Genomic DNA, 24861 nt, shown 5'->3' with positions numbered 1-24861 from the left:
TTTTTAAAAGTTAAATAAGCCTGTTACCAGCTTTCAGACCCCAGAATAACTTTCTCTAGGACTGGGAACCATTTCTTCAAAATGCAAACATCGGAAAATAGTGTCCCTCTCTCCCAGTTTCTGTGGGAAGGTAGGGACCTAACTGCAGTGGGCACCTCACTCTAAACTGCAAAATTACCTCCTGTCATACCAAATATGAGAAGTTTATTGTTCTTTTAGATAAAGCCAATCAACTAACATAGATGCTCACCCCAATCACCAAGTTAATTTAGGATGAACTGTGTGTGACAAATGGTGCTGTCAAATCCTGTTACTTGATAACTCATTATTGTTTATCTTGAGAATACATATGTGCTGGGTTGATCTGCTTGGCTATATTCAAAAGTGAGATTTCTCCCTGTCTTTGCAATACTTCGGAGATTACCAGTGATGTACTTGACATTCTGGCACACCGCTTATGCAATTTTAAAATTATATTCTTTCTCCCCTACATTTGTGAAGAGGTATTCATGGTTGGAAGAAGATTTTTAAAAACATTATATGTCCCCAACAACTCTTAACAATGATAAATTTTCTAATTTTACTATTTTGGTAGGCTTTAAGTAGACCATGAACCATAGTTTGGAAAACACACATATAAACCAGTGATGCATTTCCTATTTTTTTTAATTTTCAATTTATGTTTTCATTTTTTAAGAAATTCATTATTTTTGTCATCAATCTTAATACAAAATATAGTACATATTACACATACTCATAATGTTAATTTAACCCCGTAAGTTAATAATATATTATAGGACATTGATATGCTTGTATTATAGTAGGTATACATTAAACATATTATTAATTTGACTCTAAAAGATTCTTATATATATAATTAAAATTAAATTCATTTTTATTATTTATTTCATTTTAGCTTAATGGAATATTTTTGTGCCAATGTTCATTTTAACACTTCATTTAAAAATTCTATCTTTAACAGTATGAATTTTTAAAAATTATATCCTTTTAGCTGAATTAAACAAACTTTGACCCACTTTGACTTTTAAACATTATATTTGAATCTAATTAGCAATAAAATATTTTATAACAGCTAATTTGAATATGAGGGTCTTTTTTTTCTCCCACCAGGATTTTTTTTTTTTTTTTTCAAGAGAAACTGACACTCTTGTTCTTGGGTATCATTAGATTTAACCTATGGGATTTTTATTGTTTTGATGTCAATTACTTTAGAAAAATATATATATTTCCTTAGATACAGTTAATTTATAATTTGAATTTTTGTTGTATTCTAATTGTTTCCTTCTCCCACCACATTCTTCACTATATATATATAGACATCCTTTAACATCTTTCCCTCTTATTTTTCTTTAATATGTGTTTTGTTTTTGTTTTTGCTTACTGTTTACTTACTTAATCTGTTGCTCTTTCTAGATAACTCCAAATAGTATATTAGCAACATGGTTTATCTTGCTATTTTCTTATTATGTCTATTTATGTGATCTTTCCTTTTGTTCTTCTTTGCTTGTTTTTTTGTTTTTTTTTTAATTACTTCTACCTTTGTTTGAATACATTTTAACTTTCAGTAAAGATTTATTCAACTGTGTAAATGCTGGCATATTTTCAAAAAATAAAAAATAAAATTAAGCAATGTTTCTAGAAAACTCTTCCAGAGGTGAATGGGAGACATGCATAAGGATGTATAAGGATGTCTACTGCAATATTCTTTTCTTCTTCTTCTTCTTCTTTTTAAAAAAATAGCAGAAGGCTAAAAATAAAAAAAATAAAAAAAAAATAGCAGAAGGCTACGTAGATGTCTATTATGGGGACAATATTGAAGTAGCATTTGTTATATGTGTGTAATAGGATACTACACAGTGAAGAGAAGAAATGAACTATTTGTAGACATTGAATGTAGCCACATGAACAAAATACATGATTTTGAATTTAAAAAGAAACAGAGAGATTTATAGCAAAATGTGTTTGTAAACTTACCAAAAACATAAATTAATAGTCTATATTTTCATAAATACACATATAAGAAAATAAACTTGGCAGTACATTGAAAGAAAACATTTAAATCATAAGAAAGGATGCTTATGGGGAGGAGGAAATGGTACTGGGGTTGAGAGATGAAGGGTAAAGACAAAAACACAAAAAATTAACAAAGAAAAATCATGAGTATATAAGACATGTAGTACCACAATGCCACAAACTCAATCAATTCAATTCTGTGCTTCTGAATATTAATAAATTAACAATACATAGTAAAAAGTGCTTTTTATTTGGCCTTATGCAATGCTTAGAAATCTTTAATTGTTAATGTGTGTGCATTTTTCATTAATTCTTATATCTAGAAATAAGAAAGGAGCGTCTTACTGGTTTACCTACTACACCTCATGGCACATTTTCTCAGCCTTCTTCTCTTATAATCACTTAGCTGAATTCATGTAGATAAATGTCCGACTGGCTTGTATTTTGTTTTCTTTTCTCATTTGAGATTCTTATATCTAGCAACCATGTGCCTAATAAGGTCTTTTGCTTGAAAGGTCTGTATTAATTTGTTATTTGAATTTCTTTATTTAGAAGGAGCACAACTGTATCCTCATAGTCAACCCTAAAACACTTTCCATACACACAGGCATTCTTTTTTTTTTTTTTTTTTTTTGAGAAAGAGAGAGAGCATACACATGCACAGGGGTGGGGGAACAGATGGGGGAGGGGTAGAGGGATAGGGAGAGAGAGAATTCTAAGCAGGATCCATGCCCAGTGTGGAGCCCGAGGCAGGGCTTTATCCCCCAACCCTGAGATCATGATCTGAGCCAAAATTAAGAGTCGAAAGCTTAACTGAGCCACTCAGGTGCCCCTACACACAGGCATTCTTAATAAAACAATAAAATTTTATAAATAAAATATAATTTTGAAAGTATAAAGAATCAGGGGCGCCTGGGTGGCTCAGCTGTTAAGCATCTGCCTTCAGCTCAGGTCATGATCCCAGGGTCCTGGGATCGAGCCCCACATTGGGCTCCCTGCTCGGCGGGAAGCCTGCTTCTCCCTCTCCCACTCCCCCGCTTGTGTTCCCTCTCTCGCTGTGTCTCTCTCTGTCAAATAAATAAATAAAATCTTTTTTTAAAAAAAAAGGAAGTATAAAGAATCATAGCACTCTTGGATAGATAACATTTAAATAAATATAAATCTTACAATTTCTTTCCTGTGACAGTTTAAATTACTTTATTAATGTTGGAAAATTAATGGATTCACCAGAAAACACCAAAATATACCTTGAATTGGGCAATAAAATGAGAATAATGTAAAATCAGGATCCATATGCCCTCATAGATTTTTCCTCAGCACAAATTATTTATTTGCATGAAAAAGTCAACAATCAAAAAGATGATCTTAAATCAAATGTATATAAGTTATGTGAGATTGCTTCCAGGCTTTGAATTATGTTCCATGGGTACATTTTCTAGCCCCAGCACAGTTATCTCTGTGTCTCTGTCTCTGTCTCATCATCTATTTGTCTGTCTATATTGATTTATCTATCTTTCAATCCATCTATATTAATAAACTTTTGAGAGCTTAATCTTCAAGAATCTCTTGGCCATTTCTGCCCTTTACATTTCCATGTAAGTTTTGGACTCAGCTTGTCATATGTTACGCAATGTTCATACACACAAAAAGCACCGGGAATTACACTGAATCTGTACCTAAATGTGGGAATAATTTATATTTTTATAGAATAATGTTTTCAAAATCAAGAATGTGTTGTATCTTTCTAATAAGTTAGGTCTTTTTTAAGTAAATCTTGAGAAAACTTTTACAACTTTTCTCATATAGGACATTGCACAACCTTTGCTAGATTTATTCAAATTACCTCATATTTTTATATTAATGTATATGGTAGCTTAATGTTGTTTCGTTTCAAATTGTATGTTCCTGGTAAAAATAATATAGTTGTTTGATACATATCAATTTTGTATCCAGCTACCTTGCTAAACTGTTATTAAATGTAATGATTTCTTTACAAATTCCTTTGATCCCAGAAGACCTTACTGTTATGTTTTTGTACAGGTTATATCAGTTATATTTATGTAACAATTACTCAGTTGGTTTTAATGTCTTTATATCAACATTTCTGAATAAAAATCATTTTCTTTCTATGAAAGAATGGTCCTTTTCTATTTTTTTTTTTAAGATTTTATTTATTTGACAGAGAGAGACATGGCGAGAGAGGGAACACAAGCAGGGGGAGTGGGAGAGGGAGAAGCAGGCTTCCCGCCAAGCAGGGAGCCCGATGCGGGGCTCGATCCCAGGACCCCAAGATCACGACCTGAGCCGAAGGCAGATGTTTAACGACTGAGCCACCCAGGCGCCCCAGAATGGTCTTTTTCTATAAGATGAATCTGATGGTGACAAATTCTATAAGTTTATATATTTGTGGGAATGCCTTTATTTCTTCTTTATTTTAGGAACTTTTTTTTCGGTGTAAAGACTTCTAGGTTGGTTTTTATTTTCTTTAGTACTCTTTATATATAATTCCATTGTCTTTTGAATTTCCTTATTTAGATTTATTATTTTTTATAATAATTTTTAAGTTTTTATTTACATTCCAGTTAGCTAACATACAGTGTAACATTAGTTTCAGGTGTACAATATAGTGATTCCACACTTCCATACAACACCCAGTGCTCAGGTAAGGCTGTGTGTGTGTATGTGTGTGTGTGTGTGTGTGTGTGTGTGAGAGTGAGAGATAGAGAGAGAGAGAGAGAGAGATTCTATGCTTCTGTGCTCGAGGAGATCATGGCTCTCCTTGTTAACTGTGGCTTTTATCAGATTTTGAAATTTCTCATCTATTTTCTTTCCAAATTTACACTTTAAAGTACTCTTTTTTGAGAGTCAATGAAAAGTTAAAAATTAGAGTAAAATCCAAGCCAAAAGATATAAACACTTATAATATTTTCACAATAAGAAATGTTGAAGTGCATTTCAACATATACACAAAATGCATACACTATAAATGTTTAGGTTAGTGGAATGTTAGTGGAATCAAAATCATCTGTCTCATTTTAATTGAAAATATAAATGTTTTATGAACAGGCTGACAGCACTTTTGAGATTACTTTACAAAGAAAGACTAGAAACCAGGCAGATATAGAATCAGGAACATAAACTTCATTAATTCTGAGATTAACAAAAATATTGTATTACAATATATAATGCATCAAGCCCAATTATCCTTGTAAATATAGTAGAAAGGATTTGCAAATAGCAGTGTAAGTTTTTCTAAGTAGATGTATGTTCTTACTATAAAAAATCTGAAGAATTTCCATTCCTCATCTCTAGAAAACTGAACTAGATAGATATGCTCTCTGAGAATGTCTCCAAACTTTTCTCCATCTCTTTTGGATTTCTCCAAACAAAAAAACAAACAAAAAAACCCAAGGCCATGTCTTCCCAATGCATAAGAGGACCACAAAGATTATCCAACACTTACATCACAAATATTGTGTCTTACAGGGATCTTAGCAGTCATTTAACCCTAGTCACAAGAAAAAATTTCATTAATGCTTCAACTCCTTATTTAAGTTTTCTAACATACATTTAAAAGGAATTTTAAAATCCATATACCTGTAAAGTCATATTTCTTCTGTTCTTAGATGGAAGGCAAACAAGAAGCAAGTACAGTGAATAGGAGCCTGCCTCCAATGAAGGGTTTCAGTAACACACCTGAATTTTTAATATCTACTGAAGGCTAAGGAACAGTAACCAAAAATCTGCCACCAAAATTTTTAGAGGAGAAAGCCAGGAATACTTTTATGTGGGGGGATAAATCCTCCATTTAAACATTAACTATTACAAACTTTCCTCTCACAAAGTATAAAGAAAACAAATCACTATTTTAAATGAATACCATTATATTTACTAGATATAAAGACAACCTCAGAGTTGCATCTCCCCTTATAAATTAATTCTAAACTGCAATAATTTTCAAATTTTTGAGACCACCTTTATGACTTTTTATGTCAGCTTCCACTTCCCTCTTCCTTTAATATCTATCGTCTGATTTTCTCCTTTTAATATATTTTGTGATAGAAACCAAAAACTAAGTGGGATTGAATCGTTTTCAAAAGATTTCATAGATTCTATTTTTTTTTAATTTTTTATTTATTTATTTGACAGAGAGAGATACAGTGAGAGAGGGAACACAAGCAGGGGGAAGTGGGAGAGGGAGAAGCAGGCTTCCCGTGGAGCAGGGAGCCCAATTCAGGGCTCGATCCCAGGACCCTGGGATCATGACCTGAGCCCAAGGCAGACACTTAACGACTGAGCCACCCAGGCGCCCCAATCTATTAGATTCTAGATGAGAGCCACGGTATAACAGCCTGTGGAGTTGTTACAATTAGAATAAAAAATGAATATAAATGACTAGCACACTGCAAGATACATGATAGGGTCTTTTCTTCCTTCTCTCTTTCCCTCCCTTCTTTAAGAGGTATTTCTTGTTTATTTATCAATATAGGTTACATTCCATGCAGTTGCTAGTGGTAACTAAAAAACAGAATTATAGATAGATGAGGTAATATTATTAGTGATTTATTTTTTAATTTGAATTTTAGAATGAGTAAATCTTTTGAAAGGAGAATATATTCTAAGTATTAAAATTATTGTTGAACTAAAGCCCTTATTATACTGTATGGACTTAAATTGTTTGAAAAAAATAGTAATTCATAATTGTCATGGATTGGTCATACTTCGCTAATCACAGTATCTGGTGTAATGATTTTGAATCGTTATCTTTCCTTTCCTATTGTAAAAGTGATGGAAACTCATTTAAAAGAGTTGTAACGTACACAAAAGCAGAAAAAAAAAATATGCCCAACTGCCATCTTCCATTGATAACCACTGGTACTTTTTCTAGTGATTTTCTTTCTAGCATTCAGTCTATGTATATTTTTAGAGAAAACTTTGATACTACTGTGTATACAAGTTTTAGATTTTTTTCATTTAATATATGCCATTATCTCATATTACTGATTTATTATTAGCCATAAATTTTAAATTCTGCATGGTATTCCACCAAATGTATCAAATGTCAATCTAAAATTGCAAAGAGGCAATAATTCAGCAAAAGTGTTTGAGCTCAAAGAATTGCAATTTGGGGCAGATTTGGGCAGCAACCCAAACAATGTGCCGCTAGGAAGCAAAAGTCAGAGGTTTTTAAGCAAAAAGGGAACATTCGTATACGTTGTTTGCAAAGAAGTTTGATTGGTGATGGTGTCTCAAAGCTAATCTTGGCTGAACCTAATTGGTTGCTAAAGCTCACATTAAGCAAAAGTCTCTTACCATAGCAAGTTGCAGGTGTTCTTACAGAATCCTTGGAATTTTTGTGATTTGGCCCAGTTCAGAAGTTCATGGTTCCACATGGTGAAGATGTGCATAATGCCCATCTTTTTAATGGCCTCCCAGCTCCATTTTAGTCCACCTTTCACAAACACAACATAGTAAAGCAGTTATCTACAGGTGGATGTTCCATTTTCTTTCTTCATTTTAATTACAAAATACTGTTATAATTAACACTTAGTATTTATGTTATATAGGTTTCCCGTCCCCCTATATTCTGTCTACTTTTTCCTTAGGATAAATTATCTAAGTGAACCGTGACATTATAGGATATAAACCTTGTTTAGGCTTTGTCGAGTTGGAAAAAGGCAATCTCAGACCCATGATTTTACTACAAAGGACACCTAGCAAATCCTCCCTGGGCTTTGGTTATCCTGCTTGCTCCCACTGACTGCTTTTCAGATTCACTGCAGATAGAGAATCTCACCTGGAGTCTGCTCACTTTATTGATGCCAACTTGTAAGGAGCATTCAGATGGTCTGATAATACTTTTTTAATTGAAAATGTTATTGAGATTATTGTCAATTGGCATACAGTTGAAAGAAATAATACAGAGAGATTTCCTATACTCTTAAGTTAGTTTTCCCCAGGGGTAACATCTTGCAAAAGTATGGTACAATATCATACTGATAATACTTTGTGAAAGCTTGAATTCTGTTAACTATCTAATCCCTAATAAGGGGGTCCTGCATTATCATTATCCTAGATATTTTATAGACAATGTCCAGGAGGAGCAGCATAAGAGAGAGACAGAGTGAGCATGTCTTTCCTCTGCCCTCCTAGAATGTACACTGCTCACTGGTCCCATATCTGGCTGTGAGCTCCTGACACACTGAAAATTACCAATAAGTCCTCCCTAACACAGGCTTCACTGGTTTAAAAGGAGAGATGTGGCCAACTCTGGAAACTGGTAAGCCTAATTATCCACTTATCTGTTTCTTTACCACCCCTGATGGCAGTGATCATGTGACCTTCAGGAAGCATTGTAATTCTGCTGAGACCTAAGACTGAACGTCAGCAGCAAGTGTATTCAAATGCAAATATGGTTACCTTGAGGGCTTCAGTCCAAGATAGGAAATTACTGCTAAGTAATTAAACAGGGAGGCCATTAGGCCACGTGGCTCTAATGCCTTGGTATCCTCTATAAGCAAACCAAAACATAAGTCAGAGTCAATGCACTTGAATTCAAGAAAGTAAAACTTAGGAACAACTCACCACAAACAGCCAACTAGGCTTTCCCGAATAAGGCAGTGAAATAATGTCCTTGTTTTGCTTCTGCTTCTTCTCTATAAAACCCTCCCCCTAATTCCTGTCTGCACAACACTCCTAACCACTATTCAATTCCCACTGATGTATATTTAAATATGCTATTGAAATTTTTCATATGCCTCAGCTTATTTTTTAAACATTGCAAATGTTTGCAACAGGCTGCACCAAGTGTCTAGGCTCCTCTGTCTGGTCAATTTCCCATCGAACACGTCTTCCCCAGGTTATGACACCAGCAAAATCCCCTCCCCTGCCCTGTGCAGGCAGGACGCTGATTGTTACTGCATAGCTGGAACTACACTTCAGGGCCCCAGGCAAGTGAGGCCCCACACAACACCAAGCAGCATTAGCCAAAGGGTAATCCTATTTTTACCCCAGGATTTTCAAATGTACTGTAAATACATCTAGTTAAATTCATTCTTACTTAGTTACATGGTACATTTAAGGTGTTACTTTTAAGACTGTAGACTTCATGAACTATCACAGATATTCCAACAGGCTTGATGTTGGAAACTTTGTGTTTGAGAGTTGGAGACAAGACCAGTAATTTCAGAGAATGATATATCTCCCATTCAGCACATCCTTGTTTTAGCACCCACAGTCCTTCCGCTGCTCATAATTTCAGTGGAATAAATGACAAACACCTGCTTCAAGCAACCTACGCATTCCTCACAAAATTAAACAAGTATCTACCAGAGAAGCAGAACACACTCCAAGTATACTAGGCTTTCTGATGGAATTTTATTTTGCCCACCTCCCATTTGCCAACAAGTTTGTCACATTTCTGTTAATCACTTAGCATATGAGCCAGGAATAAACAATGTTGCCTCCCTCAGGAGAAGCACAAACTTTAAATTAGATAAGTGTGGTCAGATTCCATAGAATAATTTCCTTTGAATGAAAAGTCCTTCTCTTAATGAAAGCAGGAGTTTCTGAAAGTGCCAAATAATCTGAGAATTTAATTTGAAAAAAAAAAAGTGACCATAAAACTATTACAGTTGATAAGAATTCAAAACTACACACACACTAAGCTCATAAATTATCAGGGATCATGATGCTTCTTCTATTCATATGACCCCCATCAGGTCCTGTCACTCCAAAAACCAATTCTGGCTGATATCTAAAAGTATTAAAAATGGGCGCCTGGGTGGCTCAGTTGGTTAAGCGACTGCCTTCGGCTCAGGTCATGATCCTGGAGTCCCTGGATCGAGTCCCGCATCGGGCTCCCTGCTCGGCAGGGAGCCTGCTTCTCCCTATGACCCTCACCCCTCTCATGTGCTCTCTCTCTCTCTCTCATTCTCTCTGTCTCAAATAAATAAATAAAATCTTTAAAAAAAAAATAAATAAAAGTATTAAAAATGATTTGCTGTTCTTGTTATGGTGCTTGTTGTGGTAGTGGTGGTGAAACAGTTTCATATAATTTTTGATTGATTTTCTTCCCTAAAAATGCTCCATCATATATCCTCTTTGGTGCAACAAAAAATACACAGGCAAAAGAGAAGGAACATGTTTTCCATAAGAAGAACTCCCATGGTTATCAGTATTCTATGAATATTTTTTTTTCTTCAGAATGATCGCTTTTATTTTTCAGCCTTTACTTTTATATTGTTTTATTGTCATCGAATGTCCAACTCATATTGGTTTTTGTGCATCAAGGGAGCCATCTCATACACAGACCACTGAGGTGTCTTGCTGTTAAAACCGCTGAATTGTAGAAACTGCACAAACTGATGTAGAATATTGCAAGAATGTGGCTGTCTCTATTTTTGAACTTAACTGATACCAGGAAGGGAGGAAAGTGTATGAAGCACTCAGACAGAGAGGAAAAATTGATGATCCCTACAATCCAGACATTTCCACATAACAAAATATGATCTCAACCTATCTATGTGCCATGTCTCATCAGCAACCACCACACCCTCAGTTTCTAATAATTGTCTTCCTGTCTCTGCTTCAGCCATTGCATCTATGATTCCCTTTATTTGAAATGCTCGTTCCCTCTTATTTTAGTTAACTCTATTCATTTAGTCAGGCATAGCTGATAATCCTGGAAAAACCAACCATAATGACGCTGCTAGGACAAAAGCGTTGGGTAGTATTAGATGGGAGGGGAACCCCACAAGTATTTCTGAGAAATGAGAGAAAACAGAGCAAGGTTAATTGTATCATCCAAGAACCAAACTTAGAATTGCACAAACACACAATGTATTTCGGGGAAAGTTCAGCGCAGGATTTGTCACAAAGGGTACAGTATGGGGTGCAATGATAATGAAGTGGATGAAAGGAAGTAGACGTAAGCCAAGGAAAATGAATGAAAAAATCTAGTTATCAGGTTAATCTTTTAAAGGGCTATGAAAGACTTAAAGTGACAAGACTAAGTAAAGATAAATTTTAAAATTCTCGCAAGTACCAATCCAACTTTGAAGGAAAGTATTTCTCTTTAGGGAATGATTAACATTCAAACTAGTTTTAATTATCTATAAAAGTTAACTGTATCTTCAGAAATATAGTATAATAAATGTATGGTACAGCATTGTATAGAAATTTCCCTTACTTTGGATTAACTAAATAGTATTTGTGAATAAATAGATGTGTGTATATAAATTATAAAATTAAGATGTTATTTTTAAGACCTTGAGACTTCATAAATTATCACGTATATATTATATACACATATATATACACACATATACGGGGCACACATACACACACACCCCTCTTTTTCTTAGTTATGTTCCTTCTGGCTTTTGGCGCTAAGGAAAAACTGATAATGTCTATGCTAAAATGGTACATGTATGATCTGGCAAGGGGTTGAAAGCTCTATTTCTGGAGGCATTATCTGGTTTATTTCACAACTGTGTCTTATCTCACAACTGTATCTTTCACACTTCTGAAGACCATAAGTACAGTATTAGTATTACTGGACTGAAACCAATGTGCTGACAGGCTGTGCTCCCCGGGAAGGTTCTAGGGGAGAATCTGTTCCTTGCATCTTTCAGCTTCCACGGGTTGCCAGCATTCCTTGACCTGTGGCCACATCGCTCCGATCTCTGTTTCTGTGTGTCAGGGTGTAAACTACCTCTCTCCTTCCTCTTTTAAGGATTCATGTGATTGCACTTGGATAATCAAGCATAATCTCCACATCAACACCCTTAAGTTAATAACATCTCCAAAGAACTTTCTTTTTGCCATTTAAAGTAGCATTCACAGCTGCCAGGGATTGGGAGGTAGATATCTTTTGGAGGGGCATTTTTCAGCCTACCACATCCACTAACCACCTAAGTCACCTTTGAGAAGTTACTCAAACTCTCTAAATCTTAGTGTCTTTCTCTATAGACTGCCAAAAATAAAAGTATTTACCTTATAGTGATGACTAATAAAATCAAGAATAAAAAGCATAAGTGTAATTCATGACACATGATAAATATCAATAAATACTACCTATTAATTCATTATTTGTTTGTTCCAATACTATTTTTTCACTAATATCTTACAAATGTGTCAATTCTCCACTATGAGGAGGATATTACATTATTACTGGTCCACTCTTGACAAGATGTGTGTCTTTCTCTATTTCCCGAGCCATTTCCTTGGTTTGCTACAACTTCCTCTGACCCCAATCCCTTCCACTGGTAACATCAGGTCTCAGGCTGTTAAAATAGAATGTTAACAGGAAGCCACTTTTACCATGAGTTTTGGTTAATGACTGCAGAAATTAGTCCAATATTCGCATCCAGTAACAAAGAGAATTACCTAAAATATCACCTCATTAGAAAAAGTTAAACTAAATTGAAGGTTGACTGTTCTACAAGACCGATTACCATGTTTTATAAGGTGTGTGTGTGTGTGTGTGTGTGTGTGTGTATTCATATATTATTAGTTTATTTCTGAGTTTTTGAATTTGACAATAAATGCTTATTTTGTAATAGGAGAAATATAAAATAGTAGAAAATATGCATTATTAAAGAGTTAATCCTAAAAGATTTTTATGGAAGTAGTAGTGCTGATAGAGTTTCTAATCTTCCTGCATCTCTACATAAAAGCCAACCCCATTCTAAATTAGCTCCCCGCTGCCATTCAACTTCTCATGTCATTCTTGTCTTTCAAGTATGCGGTATAGTCTATAAATGGATATTTCTTTGCATATTTTATTTTCTCACTAAACAGTAGGATACATGAAAGTTTATAGTGCATTTGTTTTGTTTGTTGTTATAACCTCAGTTCTTAGTCAATAGCAAGCACTAAATATTTCTGAACAAGAACTGATTTCATAGCCTCCATCCTCTGTTTTATTCTTTTATTCAACTATGTTGGTAAAATTAACTGGTCAATTTATATGCAGAATAGATACTGGATAACTCAGAGAAACTTTAATACTTGTATAATGAATATGTAGACAATGCCTTTGACCCTATAGTTGAATTATTTTCATTTCATTTTACCACATAAATGATAATTAATTTTTAGGCATTTATATATTTAAATTACTTTACAAAATTAAATATTGCATTATTTTTCTAGATTATACATCAAATATTTTCTAAATAGAGAATGTATGATCAATACAATTTCAAGGAGCATTAAATGGTGCTGTTTTACCTAGAAAAATATTTTTACTAATATTCTATGACAGAAAAAAATTAATATTCATCTGCTTAGAGTAACACATTAAACATCATTACTAAATAAATCATTTTGTCACTATCCTTATTAATTTGGGGGGAGGGTTGATTTAAATTCATCCTAGTAATTAAAAGTACTCTTTTACTTTAAAACATTTTTTTCATTTCGTATTTTTTGAGGAAGAAAAAACCTTTTAAATTTCTATTGATAAAAAAAACCTATTAAATATTTCAATATTTTGTATACAAGAAAATCTGCAAACAAATGTAATTTAAAAATCACGATAATGATAGGAAGTTAAGCAGATTCACTGAACCATAAAGGGGAAACAAATCACTTTTGTTAGAATGCCCCAGTTCCTAAAATTAGGAGAAACTGAAATCCATGCCTTGGTTAATAATCTCACAATACGGAGAATTTACCTTTACAATTACATGAATGTAAAATAAATTTTCTAAATGTTTGCATATTGTGGTACATTTTGGAGTTATATCTAGATAAAAGTAATTTTGCTTTGATTTTCAACGGTTTCTCCAAAAGTGATGGCATTTGAATCATTATTTCATACTTAACAACTATATATATAAGAAAATACATCTCTCCCGAGGATGACTCTGTGTGTGTGTGTGTGTGTGTGTGTGTGTGTGTGTGAATGCAAACAGTATACAGGGGAAAAATCAATTCATGAAAGCATATTTATTTTAGGGCAATGGGTTTCCTAAGGGTGTCTCCTAAGGTGAAATTCTGATTGATTACACACATATTTCATTTCATAGGAGAATGGGAAAATGTGGGAACTGAAAAGTCCTAGAGCAGCTGCTGTGATTGCGGGGAGGTAAGAAATGGTAGTGACCGCCTGGCAAGGTGGCCGGATACACATGTCATTATACAAAAGAGACTGATCTTCATCTAGAACAAAACAGAAAAATGAGTTTGTAAACTATAAAGGTAATAGAAATTTGATTAATGAAATTGTTGTTTTTTATTACATAAATGCAATAAAACTGCTACATCAGAAGACAAGATATATTAACTGAATTATTTAAATAAAATGTCAAAAATCCTATAGCACAAATTCTTTAGAAATCCAATAACTATAAGAGTAGTTAAAAATAGGGCACTGGTACTGAAATAGATGTTAGGGGATATACAAATGGTGGCAGATTAAAATTTTATTTAAAAATTATTTTAATATGGTATGACATTTAAATAATTTATATATAAGATGAAGGCATTATATGTATCAAAAACCAAATGAAATTATGTATTAAATTATAAAAGGTCTCTGAAAGATTTTAAGTGGAATAGATTTTATTTGCTTATAAAATGGATAAACTTTGTCTCATTTAATATGTTTAAATATAGATCTTATATAGATTGATCTTAAACTAAATTTCTCTCTATGATTTTTTGCATAGGTGATACTTAGAAATACGAAAGTATTCTAAGATTGAGAGAGGAAATATTATATAATTCTTCCAGCAGGTAGCAAGACACCAGGCAGGACTGGAGTATGGCATAGGACAAAGTCAGGGAAGACATAAAGAACACTGCAGAGACTGGGTGACTAAACCTCTGATGGATGCCTAAACAATTCAGGAAAAAGGGAACCAGACTGAAACTTAAATACTAGGGGCTCCTGGGTGGCTCAGTCGTTAAGCGGCTGCCTTTGGCTCAGGTCATGATCCCAGGGTCCTGGGATCGAGCCCCGCATCGGGCTCCCTGCTCGGCGGAGAGCCTGCTTCTCCCTCTCCCTCTGCCTGCCGCTCTGCCTACTTGTGCTCTCTCTCTGTCAAATAAATAAATAAAAAATATCTTAAAAAAAAAAAAAAAACAAAGACACTTAAATACTAGATGTAGAGCATAAAGTCCAAATGGGTCACAAAGCAAGACTGACCTGATTTTGGGCATTATGTTTAGGGAATTAAGGCTCCTTTAGCACAGCCTGCCTCAAGAGCCTGAGATGGCAGAGACTAGATATGCAGCCAAGTGGCCTCAGCTGCCTGGACTAAATGCCTTAGAAAGAGATGAGACCTCTGTTTGCCTCTCCAATTATTACTGGATGTAGTAATTGGGACTGGTGCAGAGACGAGGAATGGCATGGACACATGGGGGTGGCAAAGAGGTTGGAAATCTAGGCTGGTGGGAAAAAAAAAAAAAAAAAAAAAACACTGAGTGGTTGAGGGTGAAGTTTAGCCTGGGTCATGAAATGCAAGCAGAAGACTGGGTAGGGTAGAAAGAACTGAGTGACCAAGGTCTTGGTATGGCCACTAATTGAAAAATATTTTCTCTTTGCTTAATGGTTGAATCCAATGCATGTAACACTTTCTTTTTAAAATGGGCACACAGTTGTAAAATTTTAAAGTCACTAGGTTAATTATATTTTTATTTATTTGACTTACATGTTTTATTTATTTGGCTATTTATTTGACTACAATAATATATATACAGTAATATATTTCATGGAACATTCAGTTAATTCTTATTTGGAAATTTTACAGAACATCTACAAACTATTAAAGACTCTCAGATACTACTATCTTTTAGCTGTTATTTTAACTTGTAACCTCCAAGGAAAAATTGTTTAGGGAAGAGCATGCCCAATTCTCATTGTATCCTGACTAGCTTGGTTGTTAATTTCAAGTAAATCTAGCATTCTTTTATGAAAAGAGCTTTACTTAAATGAAAATGATAGGATTCATTTACCTAACAATCTCTAGCAGGCAAGCAAACTAATTAAAACATTATCACACATTCCTTACATCAGCAATGTATTTCAAATCACATTTTGATACTAAAATCTTTTTTTCTATATTAAAAATTAAATATGCTCATCCATGTTGACGCAAAAGTTGGGTATTCATCTTTTCTGATGGCATCAACATGGATGGGACTGGAGGAGATTATGCTAAGTGAAATAAGTCAAGCAGAGAAAGTCAATTATCATATGATTTCACTTATTTATGGAACATAAGGAATAGCATGGAGGACATTAGGAGAAGGAAGGGAAAAACGAAGGAGGTAGAAATTGGAGGGGGAGACGAACCATGAGAGACTATGGACTCTGAGAAACAAACTGAGGGTTCTAGAGGGGAGGGGGGTGGGGGGATGGGTTAGCCTGGTGATGGGTATTAAGGAGGGCACTTATTGCATGGAGCACTGGGTGTTATGTGTAAAGAATGAATCATGGAACACTACATCAAAAATTAATGATGTATTGTATGGTGACTAACATAACATAATAAAATAAAATAAAAATAAATATGCTCAGTATCTAAAAAATTGGAAACTGAGAATAGACATTCAAGCTACTGCATAATACTATGTTCTGCCAAACATGGAAAAGAGCAAGAAAGGACATTACAGTATTTAAAAGAATGATGACAAAGCAGAGTGGGGCCTTTAGTAAGAGTTTATATTTTGAGAAACATTGTTTTATTTCTACTAATAATGTAATAATGTTGCTAAAGTTTACTTGATATTTGCAGTTATTTTATAATTTTAAAAAACTCAAATTTATTTGCCAAAATGAGAGCACATTTTTTAATTGAGTATTTTACAGTTGATACTGATTGATGTTTAAATCTAATGTTATTTTGTTTTCCTACTGATATTCTCCCTCGTTTAAAGTCACAAAAAAGGTTTAGATTTTTTTTTTCAAATTGTTATAGCTCAACATTAAGTTCTTTTCAGCATGTGTTTTGAAATAATCATTTTTCTAAATATAAAAAGGGCTCTTTATTCCTTTACTCATTCATTATTAATTCATTTGACAGGTAAACAGCACACTGAAAGGCGACTATTTTGCAGGCCTCCTTCCACTCTGTGGGAACAGAGCAATGAGTATCATTTATTTCATCCTATCAGCCTTTATACAATACACTGTTACTGACTAGAAAACCCAAATCAATAGCATTAATTCCTCCCTCACTTTTCATTTTGACTTCTACTATACTTATTTATGTAGTTTCTTCTCTCAACAATTCTTTCTTCCACAGATTTGAGAATTAAACACCAAATCATTTTCTCTGCACCCTCAGATCGCTGCCAGAGCCCAATAGCACAAATCTGAGACTTCGGAAAGGGGAGTGTGAAAGCTTTCTGGATGTAGGTAGGAAGTTTAATGCTCCATATTGCAATTTCTGTCAATGCTGCCCAAGTTTACAATCTAGAGAACTGACATTCATGGATTAAACTTATTATTAAAAAAAAGTTTTTCTTGGTCTCAGAGGATTTGGCAATGTTTGGCAAAGGTGCCCTTGAAACTATATCGTTATACTTGAGGATAAAGTGAAGTTGGGGCTCTTGATGCTACCCATAAAAAAACAGTTTTCTGTTTCTACAAGAAAAAAATAGACTTTATAAATTCTAACTATGTTTATTATAATTTTGAGTAAGGGACCACATGGGTCCGCTGCCCAAACAGGCCAGGTCCAGCAGTTTCAGGCGGAATGCCATTACACTTAAGTGAGCATCACTACCCTTTAAAACTCCGATTAGTCAAAAATGACAAACAAAACCCAAAATATCGGTTATGCAGCCAGGCAGCCATGGGCTAAATGAGGTACACTTGAAATTAATATAATGTTATATGTCACTTATATCTCAATAAAACAAAAAACTATAAAATAAGAAACATCATAAGGGGCATCTTCGAATCTAATGTGTTTTCCCCCTTGTTTTTCCCCTTCATCATATACCGTATGATATACCATAATGTACGTCATTTCATACTGTAGTGTAGTGGAAACGTACAGCTATTGGAATTGGAAAATTACAGCTCAAATGTAGTTCTGCCGTTTTTTTTTAAACAAAGAATAATACTTATTTTTTAGAACTTACACTTATTCAGAAGGAACTAAGGTGTTCCTAATGCCATGTGGGTTCCACCACTCTTTGTTTTCCTCATATTCTAAATATCCCCGTTTTTTGTTTTTTTTCTTAGAGAGAGAGAGCTTCTGTGCAAGTTGTGGGGCCGGGGCGGGGGCGGGAGTGAAGAGGAGAGGGAGAGAGAATCTTAAGCAGACTCCACATTCAGCGCAGAGTTCTATGCAGGATGTGGGCTCTATCTCACAACCCTGAGAACATGACCTTAGCTTAATGAACTCAGCCACCCAGTGGCCGGCCCCTCCCTAGGTTTTTGTCACTACACCCCACACCACTGGGGTGAGAGGATATCAACCCGGTGTTATGTGGCAGAGGAGACAATGAGTTCACTGACTGACCAAACCATCATGATGACTGAATGCCATGATGAATGAGTAACCCATTCTCACATTCCTGGGACTTCGGAGTGTTTATTTTACAGCTCAAGGAAGCCACCCAGTGTGGAATGCCAAGGAAAAGGAAGATGCAATGGAAGGTTTGCAATATCTTTACAAAACTCAATCCAGGCAAGGCTTTGAGCTTTGCAACCTTTGCAGAGTAAAGGAAGAGAGCCTGGTAAATGTTTTGTAGATGTGGTTGGTGGTTTAGAGACAGGGTGACATGAGGGTGGTGTTTAGTTTCCTCGTAATTGAGTATCTCTACATGAGTTACTTCCTGCTCCTTTTCCTTCCCAAACTAAGAACTGGCAGAAGTATTGGGCTAGAGTTCTAGCAGTAACCAGACAGTCTAATCACTTCTTTGTGGTTCTGCCCCTCCCTGCACTAGGAGTGTGATTAATGAGAGCTGAGATTGGTGAAGAGTCACTCACCCTAATGTTCTAGGTTCTGTCAACACAATTCCCATCTTTGCCTGCAGCTTTCCTCCATCTCTCCTTCACTCATTTTTCTAGTTGTCTTCAGCCCAAACTTCATTTATTAAGGCAGAGTAACAGATCATGTGTGTTTGTTTTTAGGGGGGAAAAATGACCCAGGCACCTGTTGCCCTGTCCTAAATATCACAGTTAAATCTGAGGTAAAATATCCATTCATTTGAATCATATAAGAGTTAAACAAATGACATCTGCCCTCCTTTATTCTCCATGGCTCTGCCTTATTTGATTTTCTTAAATCTCAAGTTAGGGATATTTTTATTTACATTAGAATTGATTATATTATCTATAAGTGTTTGGTGCTTATTGCTTCATCCATAAATTAAAAAAATAAAAGTAGATGGAATTTAGTTGTTCGTGGATGAATTACCCTGGTCTTTTGTGATCTCTTCAGTTTCCCATTTTGCCCATGTTTGTCAGAAGTACAGAAAAAAGGGCTGGAACTTAAATCCTCAATTTAAGTGCTCTCACCTGACTTACTAAAATATTATGTTCTAATGTTCTTTGTGTTATTATAAATTATCATTTACTAATAGTATATAGCTATTTTTATGATTTAGAACTCTCTAGTATTCAATCCATAGAATTTCCTACACTTATATAAAAACTACCCCTGATTATGAACTTACCAGTGTCAAATATCTTGCTAAATACTTTATAAGATTATCTCATTTGATTCTCATAAATAACCCCAGGTAGTAATTCACCATTAGCCCCATTTTACAGATGAGACCAATGAGACTCAGAAAGCAGAGGTAAGGGCGCCTGGGTGGCTCAGTCGTTAAGCATCTGCTTCGGCTCAGGTCATGATCCCAGGGTCCTGGGATCGAGTCCCACACCGGGCTCCCTGCTCGGCAGGAAGCCTGCTTCCCCTCTCCCACACCCCCTGCTTATGTTCCTGCTCTTGCTATCTCTCTCTCTGTCAAATAAATAAATAAAATCTTAAAAAAAAAAAAAAAGAAAGAAAGCAGAGGTAATTTGCTGCAGGTCAACAGAGTTTATGGGGAAGTATCTGAATTCAAATCTCGTTTAAAAACTCTAAACTTGTGTACTTTATATGACATACAGTTTGGAAGTATGTTTGCTTTTTAAAATTAATTATAATTTTACTTAAATTTGCAATTAATTCTCTGACTCAATTTGGAATTTGCAAATGTTATTGAAACTTAGTGACTCAGGAGCACTCATACATCTAAAAGAAACTGTAGGTAAGAGTGTTACACATCCACTTCAAAGACATCCATCTGGAATAAACATTGCCAGCTACAGGACACAGCTAACAAGTAAAACAACTAAACTGGATAAGAAACCAGGTCAACTCCACCCATGAAGTTCTCTTTGTAGAAAGCCCTGGGGGACCTGGATAACTGACCACTAAGTGATCTGCTTTTCCCTTCGTGCACCCTAATTCTTGCTCTTATGTTTTCTCCAGTAAAGAGTAAACTCACGAAACCCTAGGCAGCCCACCCTTAATCCCAATAAAGGCAGAACTCCAGGTTCCCTCCTTCCAACCCTCTCTTCCCTCTCTTTCTACAAGCAACCTGTTTACGGGGCCCCTGATATGCTAGGTATGCCCTCTAGGATTTGTGAGTAACAAACCTTGTTTTCTCAAAATGCCTTGTTGATTGTTGCTGAGGTGCATCTTGCAATCATAAGAACCACAAGGGCCAGTCTAGCCACAAGAATGGCTCTGAAAGGTGGAAATACCCAGGGGAGCTCACCTCAAGTCAGAGGGACCCAAGTGAACGTTTCAGGAACTCCTAGACTTAGACAGACAAACACATAAAGGGGTATCAACCTTTTGTATTTCAACTTCTTTGGCCACAGATTACCTTCCAAACAGTAACAAAAATTAAAAAAATAAATAAATAAATTTCCTAAATCACCAGTCAGGCTCAAAATGAAATAGGAGTTAAGACTTCTTCAACAGTATACCCTTGAGCATCTTTAAGCTAGTTATCTAAACACAGGTTTCTAAACATTGCCTCTGCTTCCTACAATTCAATGAGATAGTGCAAGTAAATCACTTAGGACAGGGCCTGGAACATGGTGAGTGATTAACAAAAGTTAAGCATTATTTTTCATCATTTCATCTTTATTTTTCTCACAAAATACGCAAAACTTTCATAATTCAATAGAAAAAAAAAATGTAGCACACTCAAAACTCAAAAAATAAAGTCAAATACACTGTTTGACAGAGCTATCTTTCTCCCTCCACTCTAAGCTGGTTAAATGGATGACATTTTCAATAGGAAAAAGAAAGCATTTCTTTTACTTTCGAAGTTGGCAATTTCCCAGTTTTAAAGATTTCAGAGTCACTATTACAACTTATTAGCAGTTCTCACTACAATATTCTTTTTCTCTTCTTACACTGTTCTGGCTGTGGTACTGAGGCAGCCACATACCTTATTCAGATAACTGATAAGGCAAGATGCTCCTAGCCTTGGTTGCAGCACACCTCAACGCTCCTTGTTCTCTTGTGCAGTTCAAGAACGTTATTATGTGAGCTCTGGGAGTCTCCCAGGGAAAGACAGAAAAAGGATATTGTGGAAGACAAGAAGGAAAAAGAGAGACTGAAGTTTGTGATGAGAGAACAAGAAATGAAGAGGGCTTCATTTTTTTTAAGACTTAGAATTGAACAGAAAACTTCAGTTGCCATATAATGTTTCCTGACTACATTTAGGTAATCAAGGCTTTGTTTATATGGTTCTTCCCATAATTTCCCCTCTTTCCCACTGCTGCACAGATCCAACAAGGTCCAAGTGTCCAGAACACATGTTTGGGTCATTCCTCAAGCACTCCAGGATCCCTGCCTGTTTAGTAAATCATCCATCACCTCCTCCCCAACTCCACACATACAAAGAATGCCAAGGCATCCAAGAGAAACATTTTGTGATTAGACTAGGGCTAAAGTGTTATGGACCATCCTTTACCCTTTAATGTCATGGTGTTCCTTATACTGTGACTTCAGTAGTACTATGGTTATAATTTTGTTAGGGCTATTAAAAATCTATTATGCACAAACAAAACACTCTTACCCCATGAATATCAGTAAAGATGGCAAAACAATCCTAAACCAGGGAATTTTAAGAAAGATCATCAAGGGGTCATGTCTCTTTTATTCTGAATAGCTATGTTTCAAAGTCAAAACAAGGACCAAGGTGGACAAGATGAGCAGATAATATCGAGAGAAACTGCATACTTAAAGATCTTTAATTTATTTATTTGCTTAAAGATCTTTAATTTATTTATTTGCTTAAAGATCTTTAATTTATTTATTTGCTTCAATAAGCTAAATAGCAACTCTGAGCAAGGAGGAAGTGATGGTGTGGATGATGTGCGCTACCTATATTGGAACTGACCAATCTCTCTCATTGCCTTGGCCACTGCTTACTCTTGGCTGGCATGTCTAGTGATCTCTTCTTGCAGATCTCTTTTCTATTTTCTTGAAGGTCAGGTGTCCCCTCATAGTCAGCATGTGGCATACGAAAAGCAGCTCAACATGCTCAAGAAAGATGCAGGAAGTCAATGTTAATGCTCATCACGTCTGGCAGGCCAGACAGCCCTCTGTGCTAATGGGAGTCTGCGTACTCTACATATGCCTCATACTCTATTGATTTGTAGCTGCATCTGCCATATTCTGACTGGTGACAAAGACTTTCTCAATGACCAAACTTCAAATAGGTTCCTCTGAAGCTTTTTCTGTCTAGGCCTCATCCTTTGGCCTCAGTCAGCTGTAGCAAGAATCCTACTACGGCAGTTAAATGAGATTCCCCTCACCCTTGGTAATCTTACCACCTTTGATATCTGATCAAATTCCTTATTCCTCTCTCTCAATATCTGATCACCCAGATCTGCCTTCAGCACAAATCTTGTTATGTTGGTTTATCAAGAATCCCCCTACCCTTGATATCTTCTCCACCAACCTTGATATTTCCATCCACCAACTTCCAACCCCCATCCACTCTGCTCTTAGGCTATAAATTCCCAGCTGTGTTTAATATATTCAGAGTTGAGCCTGATATCCCTCTCCTCTATTGTGATATCACAATAGAGGAGACACCTATGTTGACACCTATCCCAACAATCTTGAATAAAGTCTTTCTTATCATTTTAACTAGTGTCAGAACAATATTTTTCTTTCTTTTTTTTTTTTTTTTTAAGATTTTATTTATGTATTTCACAGAGAGAGAGATAGCGAGAGCAGGAACACAAGCAGGGGGAGTGGGAGAGGGAGAAGTAGGCTTCCCGCTGAGCAGGGAGCCCGATGTGGGGCTTGATCCCAGGACCCTGGGATCGTGACCTGAGCCGAAGGCAGACACTTAACGACTGAGCCACCCAGTCACCCCAGAACAATATTTTTCTTGAATACCAATTACATCCAAAGCAACATAAAACCTTACATAATTGATTATAATTTATTTACAAGTAATTCCTCTCCTTATCAATGCATGCAAGAACTTTTCAGTACTTTTCAAAATATGTTCATAATTTTGGAGTACAGCAGGTATTTATCTCTTCTGAGCATGGTAACCATATGTGTAGGCAGAAGGAGGTAAATATGTTTCCAAATTTAACTACTTTTGAGGAAAACATTTTTATAAGCAAAGGAACATTTTTGTTGGGAAAGAATACTCAAGCATAGCAAACAAAGTTTTACTCAATCCTATCAAAATGTCGCATGAGGTATTCTTTAAAAAAATCACTCATTCTATGGATTATATATTCATTGTTATTTTTATTTCTAGGAGGTAAGGACACACTGAATCATAATGTAATTTTGTGCGACTCTTCTGGATATTATTTTATTCACTTCGATTAAGGCACTTACAGGAATAAGGCCTTTAGGACCTCTTAAAATTACAATTACAACCTTCAAAAATTTCAAATTGAGAACACAAGCTTTCATTAAAACGTAATATCAACTGTACTAGAATCAAGGCCCACATTTCACTAAATTTCATGGAAACAAACGTGACCTCATTTTTCCAAAAAAAACATATTTGCATTTTTCACACACATTTGGAAGTTTTAACAATGTTATTAGTATATAAACAGCATTTTATTAATCTATATGCTTATTAAACCCTTAAGGAGTCTCAAAAAATACAAATAGAATAACAATATTAGAACTGAAAAAAATTTAAAGCATGTGCAATTGTAGAAAATTGCCACAATAATCCTATGTAAATATAGCAGCAGTTTTAAAAATTACTTATGTTTATTTAACAGAATAGATAATGCGATATACATATATAGATAATACATGTATACACTATAAATTCAAAAGTATAAGAAACAATAAAATAAGAAGTCTCTTTCATTCCTGTCCTTCACCTTCTACTTCCCAATTTCCTTCTCCAGAGATGCCTAGTCTCACTAATTTATTATGAATACTTTCAGATAAACAGACTTACCTAGCTATGTGACCAGGGACAAGTTATATAATCAGCCCATAACTCAGTTTCCTAAGCTACAAAATAGGTGGAAGAATCTTGAATTAGGTAAACATTATTTTTACATATAAATTACATTATGTTCTAATTACTATACTGTACCTTGTTTTGTTTCTCTTTTTCAAGCTGTTGGAGCTCATTCCTTATCAATTATGTATTAGTGCCTCTGTATTTTTGACAATTACACATTATCCCATGATACGCTTGTATGATAAATTATTAAATACACATATATATGTATATGAATATATATGCTATATATACGTCAAGTCATTACACTGTACACCTTAAACTTATACAGTATTGTATGTCAATTATATCTCAACAAAACTGGGGGAAAATAATATATGTTAATCA

At 35.1% G+C, this 24861-nt stretch overlaps 1 long non-coding RNA gene across 1 annotated transcript in view; it reads right to left on the bottom strand.

Moving 5' to 3' along the window:
- LOC118528659 (uncharacterized) overlaps window positions 1–24861 on the bottom strand; it is a 63134-nt gene that overhangs the window by 18522 nt on the left and 19751 nt on the right. The window contains exon 3 of the long non-coding RNA XR_004913767.2: window positions 7348–7486. This is a non-coding gene — a long non-coding RNA (uncharacterized LOC118528659). The remainder of the gene's footprint in view (window positions 1–7347; window positions 7487–24861) is intronic.

The sequence above is a fragment of the Halichoerus grypus genome, chromosome 3 (genome assembly GCF_964656455.1).
Source record: "Halichoerus grypus chromosome 3, mHalGry1.hap1.1, whole genome shotgun sequence".
Taxonomy (NCBI): domain Eukaryota; kingdom Metazoa; phylum Chordata; class Mammalia; order Carnivora; family Phocidae; genus Halichoerus; species Halichoerus grypus.
The sequence above is the reverse complement of the archived record's forward strand: the minus strand, read 5'-3'. Positions and strand labels throughout refer to the sequence as shown.